The sequence below is a fragment of the Erinaceus europaeus genome, chromosome X, assembly GCF_950295315.1.
Source record: "Erinaceus europaeus chromosome X, mEriEur2.1, whole genome shotgun sequence".
NCBI lineage: Eukaryota > Metazoa > Chordata > Mammalia > Eulipotyphla > Erinaceidae > Erinaceus > Erinaceus europaeus.
This window is the reverse complement of record NC_080185.1, coordinates 85,686,997-85,706,015: the sequence shown is the minus strand read 5'-3', so window position 1 is coordinate 85,706,015 and position 19,019 is coordinate 85,686,997. Positions and strand designations below refer to the sequence as shown.

The 19,019-nt window shown below is 40.6% G+C and overlaps 1 protein-coding gene and 1 pseudogene across 15 annotated transcripts in view; one reads left to right on the top strand and one right to left on the bottom strand.

Annotated features, from left to right (window-relative positions):
• Nucleotides 1–18,777, bottom strand: part of HUWE1 (HECT, UBA and WWE domain containing E3 ubiquitin protein ligase 1) — a 175,053-nt gene extending 156,276 nt beyond the window's left edge. For 8 of the 15 annotated variants that reach the window (XM_060183492.1, XM_060183502.1, XM_060183503.1 and 5 more), the window contains exons 1-3: nucleotides 18,659–18,777; nucleotides 18,350–18,460; nucleotides 12,646–12,780 (exon numbers count right to left, since the gene is read on the bottom strand). The gene's annotated coding sequence lies outside the window, so the exon portion shown is untranslated. Of the gene's footprint in view, nucleotides 1–12,645; nucleotides 12,781–15,921; nucleotides 16,023–16,068; nucleotides 16,222–18,349; nucleotides 18,461–18,658 lie in introns of those variants that run through there. The other 7 variants (XM_060183501.1, XM_060183500.1, XM_060183506.1 and 4 more) reach the window with 5 other exon arrangements.
• Nucleotides 793–1,593, top strand: LOC103120433 (large ribosomal subunit protein uL23-like; annotated as a pseudogene).
• Nucleotides 18,778–19,019: the final 242 nt, after the last annotated feature.

Here is a 19,019-nt window from a genome sequence, read left to right as displayed (position 1 = left end):
TACACATCAACTATCTGACAAGCAGTTGATATCAAAAATCTAGAAAGAACTCATATAACTGAACAAAAATAAAAGGAATAACCCAATAAAGTGGGCAAAATCTCTGAACAGAGTTCTAAAGAAGAGATGCATATGGTTCACAAACATGAAAAAAATGCTCCACTTCATTTATCATTACAGAAATATAAATCAAAACCACAATGAGAAACCACCTCACACCTGACATGCCAAGTGTTGGCAAGGACTTGGAGAAAAGGGACTCTGTCATACTGTTATGGGAATACTGGAACACACCCTCAGATGACCTTATGATCCAGCAATACCTGTGACAGGGTCCCCACTTCCTTAGCATAACTGACTCCATCTTGACCTGAACCTGAATCTGTGTAACTGCTTTACTTGCCAACAAAAAGTAGATCTTAGTGTTCTGAAATCATTGATTGTTGATTGTTTCCATAATGGGTTGTCCTGACTGCATAACAGACCGCCTTAACTGGATGTTTGGCTTCTGTAACCTAGCTTACTTTCTGCACTTACCCCTATAAATGGTTGTGCTACACTGAGCTCGGGACTGCACTCTGTGCAGCACTTTTAGCTGTTGAGTGTAGTCACCAGCTGGCTTAGTAGACTCTCAAATTTGACTGAACTGGTCTCAGGTGGTCTCTCACATTTCCCCACAACATACCAATCCTAGGCATACACCCAAAGACATGAAAACATTTAAATGGGCATATCCACCATTATGTTCACAGCTACATTATTCACAATAATGTAGTAGTAGAAGTAGCCTAAATGCCAATCAACAGACATCTGGATACCCCTATAGGGCATATATTCAATGGAATGTTATTTTCCAAGAAGGGTGTTGCTATGTCCTTCGGTACAAAATGGATGGAGGTAATTATGGTCAACAAATTAAGAAAGAAGGTGAGGGCTCAGGAGATAACATAGTAGTTATACAAAAAAAACTTTCACGGGGGGGTGGGGGTGGGCAGTAGCATGGCAGGTTAAGTGCACATGGCGCGGAAGTGCAAGGACCTGCGTAATGATTCCTGTTCAAGGCCCCGGCTTCCCACTTGCAGGGGGGGTCGCTTCACAAGCGGTGAAGCAGGTCTTCAGGTGTCTTTCTTTCTCTTCCCATCTTCCCCTCTCTCAATTTCCCTCTGTCCTATCCAACAACAACAGCAATGACAACAACAACAATAAACAAGGGCAATAAAGGGGAATAAAAGATCCATACATCACCTACCTTCCATCTGCTCCAAAGACAGCCCAAGTATCCTCGGAAAAGCGTCCCCAAGAGAAACAAGCTTGACCACTATGCCATCAAGTTCCCCCTGACTACAGAATCAGCCATGAAAAAGATCAAAGACAATAACACACTTGTTTTCATTGTGGATTTTAAGGCTAATAAACACCAGCTAAAACAGGCTGTAAAGAAATTCTATGACATTGATGTGGCCAATGTCAACACCCTGATCAGACTTGAGGAAGAAAAGGTAGCATATGTTCGACTGGCTCCTGACTATGACACCTTGGAAGTTGCCAACAAAACTGGGATCATATAAACTTAGTCTAGCTTCCCAATTCTAAACAACTTTTCACTATATGAAAAAAAAAATTAACAAAAAAAAGAGAGGGAAGGGGAAAGAAGAACACGACAGGACTGGAGAAATAACCTATTTGAATAAAGTGTTGTTTCATCATGCGTGTGTGGGGTGTGTGTGTGTGTGTGTGTGTATGTGTGTGTGTGTCTCTCTATGTGTGGCCCAGCATTGAGACTGTCCTCCATTGCATTGAAGGAAGCTTCAAGGGTGGGAGGGTGGATGTGTGTCTGCCTCTATCTTTAAAAAAAAATTAGTTAAAGCAACAAAGCAGAGGCTGGAGATCAGATATAGGTCTATATTAAGACTGTAAACTGGGTGGGGTGGTCTGGGAGATGGTGCAGTGGATAAAAGCATTGGATTCTCAAGCATGAGGTCCAAGTTCAATCGCTGGCAGCACATATGTCTGGTCAGCAGAGTGGTGTCTGGTCCCTCTCTCTTTCTCCTCAGATCTTTCTCATTAATAAAGTTTTTTTAAAAAATAAATAAACAGTGGCCCAGGAGGTTGGCGCAGTAGATAAAGCGCTTGACTCTCAAGCGTGAGGTCCTGGCAGCACATGTACCAGAGTGATGTCTGGTTCTTTCTCTCTCTCCTATCTTTCTCATCAATAAATAAATAAAATCCTTAAGAAATAAACAAACTGGGAGTCGGGCTATAGCGCAGCGGGTTAAGCGCAGGTGGCGCAAAGCACAAGGACCAGCATAAGGATCCCGGTTCGAACCCCGGCTCCCCACCTGCAGGGGAGTCGCTTCACAGGCGATGAAGCAGGTCTGCAGGTGTCTATCTTTCTCTCCTGTCTTCCCCTCCTCTCTCCATTTCTCTCTGTCCTATCCAACAACGACAATAACAATAATGACTACAACAATAAAACAACAGGGAAACAAAAGGGAATAAATAAATAAAATAAATATTAAATAAATAAACAAACTGTGGGTAGGGGAGATAGTATAAAGGTTATGCAAAACAGACTGTCATGCCTGAGGCTCCAAGGTCCCAGATACAATGCCCCACACCACCATAAACCAGAACTGAGCAGTGGTAGGGGACGGACGGACGGACGGGAACACAGACACACACCGACACACACACACACACGGGACTGTAATCACAGTGTTGACCACATGTGAGTTTGTTGAGGAGGCTTCACTGCTCTCAGTCAACTTTTCCAGATAGAGATGAGTAGGGAATAAAGCTTCATTCACTACCATAGGGGGGGCTGGGCTCAAACCTGGGTCATGTGTATGACAGACCAAGTACATTACAAGTAAGCTATTGTGGCAGCCCAAAACATATCACTGTGAAACCCAATCCTTAGACTGATGAGATAGCTTAATTGGCTGAGCACAGGACTTGCATGCTTCAGGCTCCTGGTTTAATTTCAGTACTTCATGTACTAGAGTGATACTCTAGTTGCTACACATATAGACAACTGATAGATTATAGATAGACAGGGAGAAAGATAACTAAGCTCATTTAAAAAGGAAATTTAATCGTGCTCACTTCAGCAGCAAAATACTTAAAAGGGGGAAGGGGGCTAATCTTGAGGTCCCAGTGATCCCTGGTACCCCATGCGCCAGAGTGATATTCTGGTTCTGTTTGGTGTTAATCTTCTTTAAATCTAATCTCTGCCCAAAGGTTTTTCTCAATTATTACCCTGTATTCATATTCTATAGACTTTCTCTTGTATCAGCAGTCTCAAAGGATGAGTAGAAACATAGAGTTAAGGAGAGTTTGAGAAATAATACACAACTATCAAGCAGGGAAAGAAATGATAAACAAAAAGGGATTTTAAACATAATTTTATAATCCTTAACTAAACTGAGTTTCTGAAGGGCAGCGACCAATTCTCCTGTATTTGTCCATAGTCCATCTATACTAAGAAACACTAAATCCATGCTAAGGAGTACACATGCTTCAATGCACAAGGACCTGGGTTCTAGCCCCCAACTTCCACCTGCTGTTTCATCAAGGAAAGCTTCATAAGCACTGAGGCAGTGCTGAAGATTTATCTCCCTCTCTACCTTCCCCCCTCAATGTTTCTCTTTTTTATTTTTATTATCTTTATTTATTAGCTAGAGACACAGAAATCGAGAGGGAGGGGGGTGATAGAGAGGGAATCAGAGAGACTGCTGCTTTAACACTTACAAAGCTTTCTCCCTGCAGGTGGAGGCCGGGGGCTCAAACCAGGTCCTTGCACACTGTAACATGTTCACTTAACCAGGTGAACCACCACTCGGCCCCTCAATTTCTGTTTCTATCCAATAAATAAAATACTCTTTAACAAAGAAAACTTTAAAAGAAGCTCATATTGAAATGATTAAAGGTGGATGTGACATGAACTAGGAAGATTATTATCATATTTTAAAGTTTTTACTGATTATTCACTATGTGTCATGAACTCCATTTTCAATAACAGGTAAAATGTTAAAAGGGACAATGTGAAAGTCAGGCAGTAGTGCAGCGGGTTAAGCGCAGGTGGTGTTAAGCACAGGTGGTGCAAAGCACAAGGAACGGCATAAGGATCCCGGTTCAAGTCCCCGGCTACCCACCTGCAGGGGAGTTGCTTCACAAGCAGTGAAGCATGTCTGCAGGTGTCTGTCTTTCTCTCCCCCTCTCTGTCTTCCCCTCCTCTCTCCATTTCTCTCTGTCCTATCCAACAATGATGACATCAATAACAACAATAAAACAAGAGCAACAAAATGGATTAAATATTTTTTTAAAAAGGGAAAATGTTTACCTCTCCCCCCCACGACAAGCACTGCTAACTAACCATAATTTCATTACTGCAACTGTCCATCTCTTTAACTACTAGAGAGGTTAAGCAAAATAGTAAATAAATTAGCATCTATTGACACCTATGGCATAGAACTAACATTTCCTCATTTAATAATAGCAACTCTACAAATATAGTATATTTTCACCAGATGAAGTCAACTGATAGGTTAACTTTCCCAAAGTGGCATAACTATTTAAGTAGACGGGACCAAAAATCCAAAGTGCCAATTCTAAGCTTTTTCTACTATTGTCAAGGCTTCTCATTACTTTCCACCTAAATTCAAATAAAGTGGGAGAGAGGGATCAAGGAAGTAGTTCGTTTGGCAGGTAGAACACATATGTTCCATACATCAGACCCTGGGTTTGACTGCTAATACCATATGGAACACCAATGACAGGAACAGGTGGAACTGCAGAGATAGTAGAATAGTGCTTCAGTGTCTCCTGTAGCTTCTCTTTCTCACAAAAATATGTAATAGGAAAATCAGGTCCGAGTGGCTCTGCAGCAGAAATGAGACACTGTGCAGCACTTTTTTTAAAGGATGAGAATGAGAAGCAGTATACTTATAATAAGAGGGGAGGGAGGTGGGAGAGAGATCTGAAGAGATTGGGGAGCTAGGTACACAGAAAATAAATTTCTTTTGACTTCACCTTTTAATCTCATTGGCTAATTCTAGGTCTGGGATACAAAGATGAACCTGAAACCTCTTGATACATAAGACAGTAAGGAAGGTATCACAGACTACTAAGCTCATGTTAAGAATCAGGAGCCAATTTTAAGTGATTCTCATGGGCCAAAAGTAAGACTCTAACTTCATTCATGGTTAAAACTGCATTAGAGGTGGGGCAGTAGAGCACACATACATGAGGACTGAAGTTCTTGCCCCAGGTCTTCACTTGCAGAGGGAAGTTTAACGATTGAAAAAGCAGTGCTCTCTTTCATTGCCTCCCCCTCCCTCTCAGCTTCTGTCTCTATGTAAAAAAAAAATTAAATGCAATAAAATAAAATTTATCAAGTATTTAAACACACAAGTTCATAGTTGTTTTGTTTTTTCTATTGCTGCTGGGACACTGCCACTCCAAACTTACTGTCAGATAGTCAAGGGACAGAAACAGTGGTAGAAAGGTAAAGACACTGTAACAACTTCTACCTCTAGTGAGGTGGAAGCCAGGCTCAAACCTGGGTCAAGCTCATGACACAAATAGTTACACTATCCAGGTGCAAGTTCATAGTTTTATATATACAAAGAAATCTTTTTGAGATGGTCAGTGAATGAATACATTGTATTTAAAGTACTGTTCAAGAGAGAAAGGAGAGAGAAGTAGAGATAGGGGAGAAAGGTGAGAGAGAGGAGGGAGAAAAGAGAAGAAAAAATGTAGGGGGCCAGGAGATAACTTATGCAGTACAACACACTTTACTAGGAGCAAGGACCTAGATTTGCGCTCCTGATCACCACATAATGGGAGAAACTTCCACCTTCTGTACTCCAAAAATAATTTTGGTAAATATTCTCAGAGGGATAAAAAAAAAATAGGCAAGTTTCCAATGGAAGGGATGGGATTCAGAACTCTGGTGGTGGGAACTGTATGGAATCACACCCCTATTACAATTATTCCCCCTTACAGTCTTATAAATCAATATTAAATCACTAATCAAAACAAAACATTAAAAAAGGGAGAAGCTTCACAAGCAGTGGAACAGTGCTGCAGTGGCTTTCCTTTTATCTGTCTCTCTCCTTCCCTCTATCTGGACAAAAGAAAAGCAAACTGAACATGATGTAACTGCACATACATGAAGCTCCAGAAAAATCCTGGGGGGGGGAGTTAAACCATGCATTTGGCCTATCATATATAACCTTACAGAATTATAAAAACAGTATTTATTATAACAGTTGACATCACTACTTTGCAACTCTCAGTGAATTGAAGGGCCTACGCATTAAGCACCAATTACTGTTAATAACCCACCCCACCCAGAAAAAAAATTCATTATAAGTAATGAACATTGTGAATATACACACTACCACTATTCTTCTTGCCAAAGAAATGAACTTTAATTTGTAAGGCCTTCTGGAACTCAATTGTCAATTTATAGGAAAGAGAAATAAAGATGTAGAACTGTCCTAAATATACAATCAGCAAAACTCAGTCTTTGAGAAACCTTCCAGTCAAACAGCCTGAGAATTTCAATAGACATGTATAAAGAAGGGAGAAAGCTATACATATTTAAAGACAAAGTATTTTTCAAAACTTTTTGTCCAGGGAGACTTTTAGATGATAAAACCATAATGGAATGCAAATAAGTAATTACTATTAAGTTAGAATACTAGATACTTAACAAAGGCAGGGGGTGGGGGGTGGAGGGTGCTGTGTTTGGGATGGGCACATGGAAAGAATTTAAGAGTGAAAAGACAATTCCCTTTCTTGACCTGGTAGGTAGTGTTTGTTTTAAAATATCACTGGGGTAGTTTAGAGAGGGGAGAATAGGTACTGGGTTTCCTTCAGAGATGATGAAAATGGTTTAAACTGATGTGATAATGGGAAAACTATGAACATATAAAAAAATCATCATATATCATACTCTTTACATTGGCAAATTGTGTGATAAATGAACTGTTATCTCAACAAACTTTTTTTCTTAAGTATCTAAGACTCTCCAGTTAAGTCAAGACATACCTTTAAAATAAAGACAGGGCAGTGCCTGCAAATCTGCACTTCTAGCCCATTAACAGATGCTGCTGCTGTAACGGGGACCTCACATTGAGAACCACAGCAACATAATTTCAAAAATGATTCTAAATAAAGGCAGTTAAATAACACTAACAATAAAAAGTTTTACTCAATGACTGGGGAAGTCTAGAAGAAATATTAACACCCTGTACCAAGACTATTCTATCCCAGTGTTTCCCTGACCATCAATATCAGCATCTTCTAGGAACTTGTTAGAAATGCTAATATCCCTTCCAGACCAACAGAAATCAAAGTCTGGGAGTGGAGCCCAGCAAACTGTTTTAAGCAAGCCTTCTTTCTAGATGAATCTGATGCTTACTGAAGTTTCAAAACCATTGTTCTAAGCATTTGAAATCCATTAACCCAGCTATATAACACATTCAAAACCTTAAGCAACACTGTTGCTAATATTTTAAAGATTGAGAAATGTAGCAAAGAGATTAAATGACTTGCAAAGAAAAACTATAATCTGAACCCAGTGAGTCTGGCACCAGAGGTCATTTTGGGTTTCTTTCTTTCTTCCTTTCTCTCTTTTGTCCTTCCTTCCTTCCTTCCAACTAGAACATTGCTCAGCTCTGGCTTATGATGGTGGGACCTCAGACGCTCATACATGAAAGTCTTTTGCATAACCATTAAGTTATTTGCCTGGCCCAGGTTGTATTTTTTTTTAATATTTATTTATTTATTCCCTTTTGTTGCCCTTGTTTTATTGTTATAGTTATTATTGTTGTTGTCGTTGTTGGATAGGACAGAGAGAAATGGAGAGAGGAGGGGAAGACAGAGAGGAGGAGAGAAAGACAGACACCTGGAGACCTGCTTCACCACTTGTGAAGTGACTCCCCTGCAGGTGGGGAGCTGGGGTTCGAACCGGGATCCTTATGCCGCTCCTTGTGCTTTGCACCACCTGCGCTTAACCCGCTGCGCTACAGCCCGACTCCCAGGTTGTATTCTTAATCACTGTACTGAAATGAAAGACTTTCCACTTACCAGAACTAAACTAAATCACAGAATGCAATAATAAAGAATTAGTAACTATGGGGGAAGAAAGACTAGGAGATATATGTCTCACAAACAGGTAAATAAGTACAATAATTAATAAAATCAATCACTAAATCCATCTTCCACAATTGTTTCAAAACGTAATTGGCTACCAAATACTATATACCCAATTATGTCCATGGTATATAATCCATACTATATTATATGGCATAAAATCATAAGGACTGAATATCTGCTTTGTAAAATCCTAAACTTAAAAATATGGTAGTTATCAGAAGGAAGGATTAAGTGTTGGGAGGAATGGCAGAAGTGCTCATCTGATAATGAGATATTGATACAGAATTTTTGGTAGTGAGTGTGATAAGACTTCAAATAGGTGTGAAGCTATAATCCTGAAAATTTAGAGCACTGTAACCCATAAAGTCAATAAAACTTTATTTGAAAAAAACAAGTTTGTGCTAAAGGCAGCATACATTCATGTTCACACCAATCTTTGAAATTAGATGATTATACTAAACCATCACTCTAGAAAACACTGTGTTTCCCTACTCCTAGTCCCTTTAAGTCACCACTTAAAAGGTTATTTAAAAAGAAAACCACTTTTGGGGGCCAGGTGGTAGAGCTCCTAACCAGTTGTTCATGTTACAATGCACAAGGACCAGGGTTCAAGCCCTCAGTCCCCACCTGCAGGGGGAAAGCTTTGCAAGTGGTAAAGCAGTGTTGCAGGTGTCTGTCTCTCTCCCTGTCACCCCACCTTCTGAATTTCTGGCTGTTTCTACCCAATAAATAAATAGATAATAAAAAAATTTTTAAAAGAAAAAAAAATTAAATAAAAAAATAATTTTCTTTAAAAAAGAAAACCACTTCTGGGTCCTGGTAGTGGTGCAGTTGATTAAATACACCATCAGCATGTGCAAGGATCCAAGTCTCTGCTCCCCACCTGCAGGGAAGATACTTCATGAACAGTGAACAGGTGTGCAGGTGTCTATCTTTCTACCTTTTCCTCTCAACTTCTCTCTGTCCTGTAAAATAAAAAGTGGAAAAAATGGCCACCAGAAGCTGTGGATTTGTAGTGCTGGCACTGAGCCCCAGCAATAACCTGGCAACCCCACCAATGTGTCCTGGAGTTCCGATTCCCCAGAACCCCGCCCCACTAGGGAAAGAGAGGCAGGCTAGGACTATGGATAGGCCTGTCAACACCCATGTTCATCGGGGAAGCAATTACAGAAGCCAGACCTTCCACCTTCTGCATCCCACAATGACCTTGGGTCCATACTCCCAGAGGGTTAAAGGATAGGAAAGCTATCAAGGGAGGGGATGGGATACAGAGTTCTGATGGTGGGAATTGTGTGGAGTTGTACCCCTCTTATCCAATGTTTCTGTCAGTGTTTCCTTTTTATAAATATAATTTAAAAAAAGAAAAAAATGATTTGATGTAATTCCATTGGCTATTTTTGTTTTGTTTTCCTTGCAATGGACTTAAATCATTAAAGATGCCTGTAAAACTTTAAAAAAGGGGAACAAAAGGAAAACCACTTTATTTAAAAAAATCATTTTTATTTATTACTGGCTAGAGACACAGAGAAATTGAGAGAGGAAGGGGAGATAAAGAAAAAGATACAGAGAAACACCTGCAGTCCTGATTCACCACTCATGAAGCTTTCCTCTTGCAGGTGGGGGACCAGAGGTACCACTTCCTTTTAACATTATATAATCACAATCTTGGAGCTGAAAAAGAATTTTCACATTCACCTCATTCAATCAGCAATCTAGGTTCAATGCCAATTCACATTACCAATGTCAATCTACATTAGAAACCAATCTCCACTTCATGATATATTCAGATGTTGAAAATATAACTTTCTATAAAACCCCCATTCTGAGATTAATCCAAGTCACCATTTGTAATTTTTAAAATCAAACAATTAAAAATACTCAGTAAGTTACTCTACCTGAAAGCATTTCTACACCATAAGACCAAGCTGGTCAACAAGTACATCAAGTTTTAGCAACTCAACTATGACACATCAAATGAGAGGGCTTCCAAACAATCTTCTGAGCTGAATTATCCCTGACATTAACATGTCTACTGGGTTGTCAGAGAAGTCGTGATACATTTTTGCAAAAAATAGAACACATAATTGCTCAGACAACCCAACAGTAACCAGTCCTTGAAGAAACAAGTCACAAAACAATACAATGAAACATCTACGGCCAAAGTCCTTGTGACTATCAACCTTATCATGAGATCACTGCAAAATAGTCCAATATTACAGTTACACATCAGATTTTAATAACTTACTCTAGATGTAGAAGAGGTGATGTGGAATGTGATGGGTAAATATTTTCAAAGCAACCAAACTTAGCATCTCAGTAATACTTTGAACCCAAGCCTGAAAAGCCACGACAAAAGAAAAAGTCAACAGCATTTCCATTATAAGCTTTCAGCTATTAAGACCCATAAAAGTAGCTTTATGGGGAGGCCAGGCAGTAAGACACCTAGTTAAGGACCCAGGTTCAAACCCCTGGTCCCCGCCTGCAGGGAGAAAACTTCACAAGTGGCAAAGCAGGGCTGCAGGTGTCTCTGTCTCTTGCCTTCCACTCTTAATTTCTCTGTCTCTATCCAGAAGTAAATAAAAAATATTTTTTTAAAGTAGCTTTAAAAACTCAGTACTGGGGGGTGGGGGTAGGCGGCATAATGGTTATGCAAAGAGACTCTTATGCTTGAGGCTCCAAAGCCCCAGGTTCAATCCCCCTGAACCACCATAAGAAAGAACTGACCAGTGCTCTGGTTAAAATAAATAAATGAAAATTTATTTTATATTTATTTTTAAAATTTATTTTTATAAATTTTAAAAAACTCAGTATTAATTTAAGTGACCTTGTTCAAACTCCCTAAATACAAATAACTTAACAGCAAGTATCTAATCACTAGATCCAATGTGCTTAATATTTTCTATGTTACTGAACAAGTAGCCCCAAGAAATTCCTACTGTAATACTTAGGCAATTTCCAATTAGTGATTTATCCATTAATGAACAAAAGGACTGCAAACTGTTAAGTCTTAGAATTTATGATCCATAATATTAGTGATTCACAATCATACTTCACTGAAAAACCTCAAATGTTTTCATTCGTAACCTTTACCCTATCTGCCCCTTCAGCCTGGAATCACTCCTTTTAAAGGTAGACACAACTGGCTTTGCTCTAACTCCTACTGGTGCTGAAGTCATTTTCATTCTTAAGTTCTGACCATGGAAGGAATATACATAAATCTCATGATGACCAGTATTGTACATGATAATAAATTAATAGTTTAAAGACCTTTATGCTGGGGGAAGATCATTTCCAGAAGAAATAAAAAGCACCAACCAGAAAAACCATAGCTGAATGCAATGGACAGAAATTTCAGCCTAAGTGAAAGTACCAAAAATTGCTCAGTATTATCTTTTCAAAAGCTGTATGACAATCAGAGAAACTTATTAAGTCTTGTAAGTTATGGATCAGAGTTGAGCCACCAACATTTAAAAAAAAGCAACATTACTGTAAGAATAGCCAAAGCACATAAAGAAATTAAAATGGTGATGAAAATCCCCAAAGGCACAATTAGGTCACTGTCTAGGAAACATTAGCTTCTTCTAACAGAAGGCCTAGTTTTCATGTGGGGCAGTAAGCAGGTCCAAGACATGGAAGTGAAGATAGATACCAATTAAGACTATGCCACCAAAAAAAAAAAAAAAAAGACTATCGTTCATTTGGACTAGGCCAGCAGAATCAACTTCAACTAGATACAGGGGATTACAGTCAGTGTTCCATTACAATGGGGTTGCTCCAAGGTCTTTTAACTTAATCAGAATGGCCTAGAGATCTCTACTGAAATGAAATCACCAAAATAAACTATAGAGTGGTTTCTTCACAAAAGAAGAAAAAAGTGGGGGGGGGGGAACCTGCAGAATAAAATAGATTTAAGATATTTGCTAAATCTACTTGGTGATAAATGATCTTTCTTTGGGACCTAATTCAAGCTGTAAAATGGTAACACTGGTCTGATATTTGGTATTTTAAAAAAATTACATTATTTTTAAGTTTTGATAATGGTTTTGAGTTACATTTAACTAATCCTTACCTTTTAGAGAAACAAGTATTTTTCATATAAAAACATGACATCAAGGGGTTATTTCAAAAGAATGGGAAATTAGTAGACAGAAATAGAGAACATAGGATAGTTGCAAGTAGGTATCTTAAATTCATTAATGGGTGCACATGTTATCATGCAATTGTATGTTTGAAAAAAACAGACATACCTTAAAATTTTATTTTTTAATGATACTTAGCTTGTATAGACAAAATTAATTTCAACAGTTTAATTCAGTAATGAATTCCATTTGAAGTCAATAAAACAACCAAGTGTCACATCAGACCCAGACAAGAGAAGACACCAAAGTTAAATTACAGAATGGAACATCCCCACCATCTCCCAGGGGGAAAAAAAAAAACACATAGAAATACTATACAAAGAAATCTACAAAAACTAACCTAAAACGACAGCTCATCATACTCATCCTGGTGGGAAATTGCAAAACTGCTCCAACAGCTTCCTGAACCTTCCTGACCAAGTTGGTCTGCTGGTCCTCTGGGATGGTAACAGCTCAGGTCAGACTACTGGAGGACCTACAAAAAAAACAGGTGTGTGCTGCGGAGAGATACACAACACATTAGGGAGGGGGGAGTTAATAATAATCACTGTTCAAACATAGTTATTTCTGAAGTGATGCCCTCATATATCAATTTTTATTTTTAGAACTTGCCTTAGCAGTATGAAAAACTGAGTCAATAGCTAAAACAATTATTTTTTAAAGATTTTTTAATTCCTTTTTTATCTTTATTTATTGGATAGACAGCCAGAAATCAAGAGGGGAGGGGAGAGGGAAGAGAGACAGAGAGACACCTGCAGCCCTGCTTCACCACTTGTGAAGCTTTCTTCCTGCAGGTGGGAACTGAGGTTTGAACCTGGGTCCCTGCACATTGTAACATGTGCACTCAAACAAGTGCACCACCAGCAGGCCCCAAAAACAATTATTTTAATCTAAGAGTCAGGAGCCCTTGAAAACCCAGTTCTCAACTCAAATGAAATTAGAGGCCAGTGATTGTCTACAGATAATAATTTCATATCAACTGATACTAATACAATGTTAAATTATTTGTGTGAACAATACACATACAAAAACTACTTTTAACTTCACTCATTTTTGGAAATACTGGGAAACAAATGATAAACACCCTGGAAATCCAGGCTGAACTTTGCTACTGAACCTTAGACAAAGATTTCAACTGGTATTGCCTGCCACTCCTTTTCTTTTCATAGAGCTACATAGAATAAATTACACTTTTTAGGTCACACCGTTATTACTTACATATTTCTATGTTTAATTTTTGATTACTATTTATCCCACTGTGTGAAAAACCAAGTCATATTCTCAATAACAAAGTGATTTGCCTGCCACTGAAAAAGAAAGAACATTCTACTACCACCAAAACACTTCAAACTAAATACATTGTAAAGTTCAAGTTACCAGATGATAAATTTCTAATGTTAAGTAAGCTTTCCAACATTATAGTCCTACCTTATTTCAAATCCCACCATCAAGATAAGGTAACTAAACACTTTAATATTGGCCTAATCAAATAGTAACAGTAAAGAAAATTACCTCCAAAGTGAATGTCAGTATAAAATGGCAATAGCACACAACAGGAAACAGTATATTGAAAAACTGGCAGAGTGGCCCAAGAGGTGAGGCAGTGATTAGAATGCTAGACTTAAAAGAATGAGGTCCAGGCATCACATATGCCAGTGATGCACTGGTTCTCTCTCTGCAACATTAATATGTGAGTATTAAAAAAAATTAAAAACTGCAATCAATTCATTTTGAAAGAGAAGCCCGATATTCTAAACAACCTTTCAAAACTAAGATGGAACTTATCCTGCTCAGAAAAAGCTTAAATAGTTTGAATACTAGTTAGCAAAAGTTCCATTTGTAAAAAAAAAAAAAAAATACGGCGCCAAATGTCATCACTTTAATAGGGTGAATAGCAAGACACTTTTCACAGTAATTTTGTACAAAGTGAAGGATGGGCTTCATTTCACATTCAAACATCATGAACATTTGAAGCTAATGTCTCATCTATTGGGGGGCAAAAGTGACAGAACTGAACTAAAAGTATAGTATAAATTTAGTTAAGGAAACAAAAGTATCTGTCTTTCCCAAGTCATAAAACCACCACACAAGTGCATCTGCCAGTGTATTCTTACACCAAGAAGCCAGGCACTTTATACATTGTCTACTTCTGGCCAACTATAAGCACAATGTATTCATCCCTACTCTGATAAAAAACAGTATTAAAATTTTTGCCCAAGGTCACAAAGTTTAACATTAACCCAAAATACACAGTGTTTCTACCGTGCCAGGATGACTCCTTTTACTAGGGAATGTTGATATGCTAATCTAGGAAACTCTGAAGCTAAGAGAAAACAATGCTGAACATGTAATCTAAAAGGGAACCAAATGATAGGGTATTAGCTGCTTATAGGAGGTTGGGAAACAGAACAGGGCAATGATTGAGGGACAGATGACAAAGTCATTTATTTTCTAGTATAAGGAGAGGGGAAAAAATGCAGTAGACTCTGACAGGCAGAGTACCATCTCTCAGGAGATTCGACTTCTAGAAAAAGCATGGTAGGCAAGAAATAGGATTAGTAAGTGGAAAACATGTAAGAGATGGGTTAGCAGCAAACAGTTGTTCACAGACCAAAAGGCCACAGGACTCAGGGGAAAGGAATCTGGGGGAGAAGGGATGGCAAAGGAAAAAGAAAGGTAAAAAGTTGTTTTATTGGAAGGTTAGCCAAGCCTTTTAAAGATGGGGAGGAAGGATAGGAGGAAGACTAATGAACCCAATCACAAAGAGGCTATGAAGACTGCAATCCTCCATCTACCAAGTCACTCACTGCTCTGCAATATGCAGAGTTGGACAAATCGGTGCCTCGAGCTCGTATCAGGGTCACACAAGCGTGAAGACTTGAGGAAATGGAAGGCTTAATCCACAAAAATGGAGTGAACACAGGGAACTGGAAAGGCTCTACTCAAAGCCTGCGGCAAGGGTACCAGTGGAAGAGGGAGGGATAACCTATGGATCAAGCTCTCCTTAAGTCAGGGAGCAATGACATGTAGTAGTGACAATGAAAACTTTCGACTCCCTCCTTAAATATGAGCCTCAAATTCCCATATTAATGAGGAAGATTCCATGCGGTGATTGACAGAAGTAATGGAGAAGAGGAATCACTAAAGGCTGATTCCCCTAATTTAGTTTAAAGGCCATGGGAAGGCAGAATCCACTTAACTCAAGAATAACTAGGGAATTCATTTGGGTCACTGCAGAACCAAATGAGCCGGCAAAAAGGTAGAAGGGAGGGAACCAGTCCTCTTAGGTTGATAACCATATCCCCCCGGTCCCCCCATAAGGTCCACTGTAATCCCAAGCCACACTCCCCAACAAACTCTAATATTCACGCCCCTCACCCTTCCCAACCCGCCCACTGCGGCGGCGACACTAGTGAGGATGACGGATTGATGGGGCAAAGGCAGGCCCACACGCGGTTTAAGCCCGGGAAATGGTGTCGCCTCACGCTTCTCGGGGACGGGTGGTCTTCGTCTCAGGTTCGGTGATTCGGGCCCCTTGGCATTGCGCGAATCGTCACCCCCTTAACGTAGTGCACCCGAGAAGCGTCACAAACGCGAACAGTCAACAGCTCAGTACCAGGTCCTAGCCGGCCAGACATCAGCTTCCGCCGCCATCTTAACAGCAGGCGAACCGACCCTAGTCACTGCCCCCCCATCCCTAAGCTACCTCCGCCACCGACAACGAATCCCACGAGGACTAAAGCCCGCTCCCGCGAGAACTCACGGGCTAAGAACAGGACGAGCCGAAGACACTGCCACCACCTCCTTGACTGCTGCAGGCGGTAGCAGAGCCCTGACCGCCTCCACGCAATCCCGCGAGAACCACTACAGGACGGGAAAGCCTGAACCCAACCCCTCCTATCAAAGCCTAAGTCACTACGGCTCCGCACTCCCTTAAGCGAAGCTAAAAGCAAATGACGCACAACCTCACTAAGCATCGAGGGGCGGAGCCAATATGCCTTCACCAGATCCAAGCATCCCGAGAATTATCGCGATACTACATTTTAGCCTTAGAGAAACCTCCAAATTCACCGCAGGATGCCGCCCGCGCCTCGCCTTTAGGAAATGTAAAATCTCGCGAGACGTGGTGCACGCTCCTAAAAAAAAGGGAGAGGCGGTGCTTCAAGAAAATGACTGGGAGTTTTTCGGGGGAAAGGGAGGAACCTCCTGTGCTGCAGGGATCTCGCCTACCACGAGGCTTCTGACCCACTGCAGAGCTGGCTGCCAAACCTCGCGATGACACAGCTCAGCGCCAAATCTCGGCCATGTCCTGAAAACTGCCTCCGCCCCGGATCTAAGGTGTCTAGAGCTTAGTGCTTAAGGAAAATTTAAAAAAAGTCAACCTGTTTTTTTTTTCTCACGCTTCCGGGCATAGCTGTACCAATTAGCCAAACTCATTTTAAAAATTTTAAAAAGAGTAATGGGTCCCCCATTGTTACCTGTCTTCAGAAATCACATATTACCCTGGCTAACACATAAAAAGGTGCTTGATGTCACAATAAGCACGCAAATGCAAATGAAACAATGACATAACATTTTTTACCCATTAGATGGTGGTGGGGGGGGATCAAGCCGATAATACCCAGACTCCTTCCCTCGCCGCACTGCAGGCTAACCTGGATCCATCTTAATTTAACTAAAGGCTCATATCCTTAGTCCTAGGACCAAAGCCATTAATGTTAACTCCTGAGGCTTCACTTTAGCATAACCAAAAGATCCAATAAAAGTGGTTTTCAACAAAGGAGTCTGCATTCAAAGGAAAATTCAAGCTTCAGGGAAGGAGGGTGATACGTGCTTGAAGCTTTTCATACGGCAGTGTTTTCACGTTTAGCCAACAATGTTTCAATCCTGGGATCTAGCCTAGTTCAATTTATAGTCTTTTCTATTCATATGTATTGTTCTATCCGTTCTAATTTAAATATTGTTCCTTTAAGAATATTTTAATAGCTAGTTGGACAAACACCCCCATCTTTACTTTTACAATATTTTCTCGGTTATTCTTAGCCATCTTTTTTCCAGATGAACTTTAAAATCATGTAAAGCTCCAAAAACTTGGCATCTGAATCAACATGGGAAAAATGGGCATCACTAATAAAATTGAGCCTTCTTGGTTAGAAACATGGTATCCTTTCTTCGTAGTTGCAAATGTTCATTGTGTTCCTCTATAAAGTTTGTAGTTTAGTTCTAAATTTCTCTACTTCATTTTCCTTGTAATTATTAATGAATTTTTAGCATTAAATATTCAAAATGCTTTATTGCTTATAGGCTATTAATATCTGCTTCTATAATCGGGCAAATAAAAGCATGTCCAATTTCACCAATAGTCAGGGAAATGCAAATAAAAGCAATGACATACCATTTTTTTGTCCTTTAAATTGACCCAAATTACAAAGGCAGGTAAAAAAAATCGCGTAGACACGACTGTGGGAAAATGGGCACTCTCACATTGGTGAGTGTAAATGAGTATTGCCTTTTGGGAAGGTATTTAGACAAATGTACCAAAATTGAAAATGCACATACGTTTTTACCCAACGGCTCGTCTCCTAAGAATTTCTGCTACAGAAATACTCATACATGTGCATGATATATATATATATCCCATTCATTAGACTTTTGCTTGTAATATACCCCACCCCCCGTAAAAAGGAAGCAAGCAATTGTACATCAATCGGGAAACGCGTTAAATAAATGTAGTACAACTACACAATGCCTGTTCATAAATGAGAAAAAAAACAGGTTACCCGATATAGTAAGATCTATAAAACCGATTAAGTTTTCTTTAAGCAATGAATTTTTTTAAAAAAAATATGCATGTCTATATAGTACTGTTTTGATATCAAGACATACATATCCAACGCCTAGTAGTTACCCGGGAAGCCTGCCTGCCTGCCCGCCCCTTACCTTTCCCTTCCTCAGAGGCCAGCCCCCCTCGAACCCAGAAGAGAAACGCCAAAGGCCCAACCTCTCCTCCCTCTCTAGGGCCACTTGGTCACTAATGCCGGTACCTCGCATCCCCACTGTCGGCCGCTGTCTCGCCGCGCTGCCTGCCGGCCGGCCGGCCACTCACCCACTGCCCCAGAAGATGCGGCTAGTTCTCCACTGGAGCCGGTCGAGGCCTGGGGAAGGGGAGAGAAGGCGAGGTTGAGGGAGGGCTGAAGCAGGCCGCCGGGCCCCTCCACCAGCCTCCCTGGAAGGCTCCCCAAGGCCGCCACCTCTGCGCCTCCGCGCACGGTCCCGTGGGAACCACCCCCTGCGAGGAGCCGCGGTCAGCCTCGCGAGCAAAGTCTATTACTGGCCCGGGGAAAGAAGCTCACCTCCACGGGAAAAGCTCTGCGGGGCCCGCAGGAGCGTGCTGGGCTCACTGCCCTGCTTCAGTCCAGCTCCCCTCGTTCACTCTACGCGGAAAACCTCCCCCCTCCAGCCCTCTTCACTCAGGCTCGGAAGCTCCACCCCAGCTCGAGAAGCCCCGCCCCTGCTCCTTGGGAGGGCGCTCCCCGAGTAGAGAAGCAAGGTCCCCTACTGGGGACTGCTCCTGATCTGATCCTGATGCTGCAAAGCTAACCAACGACTAGAGTCTAAGGGTTTGATTCTAGCCACGATGGAAGCCCCTAAAGGGCAGCACGGATTGACTAGCCTTACGCTGAACAATTCATCTCTTGTGAAGAAAGGGGGACA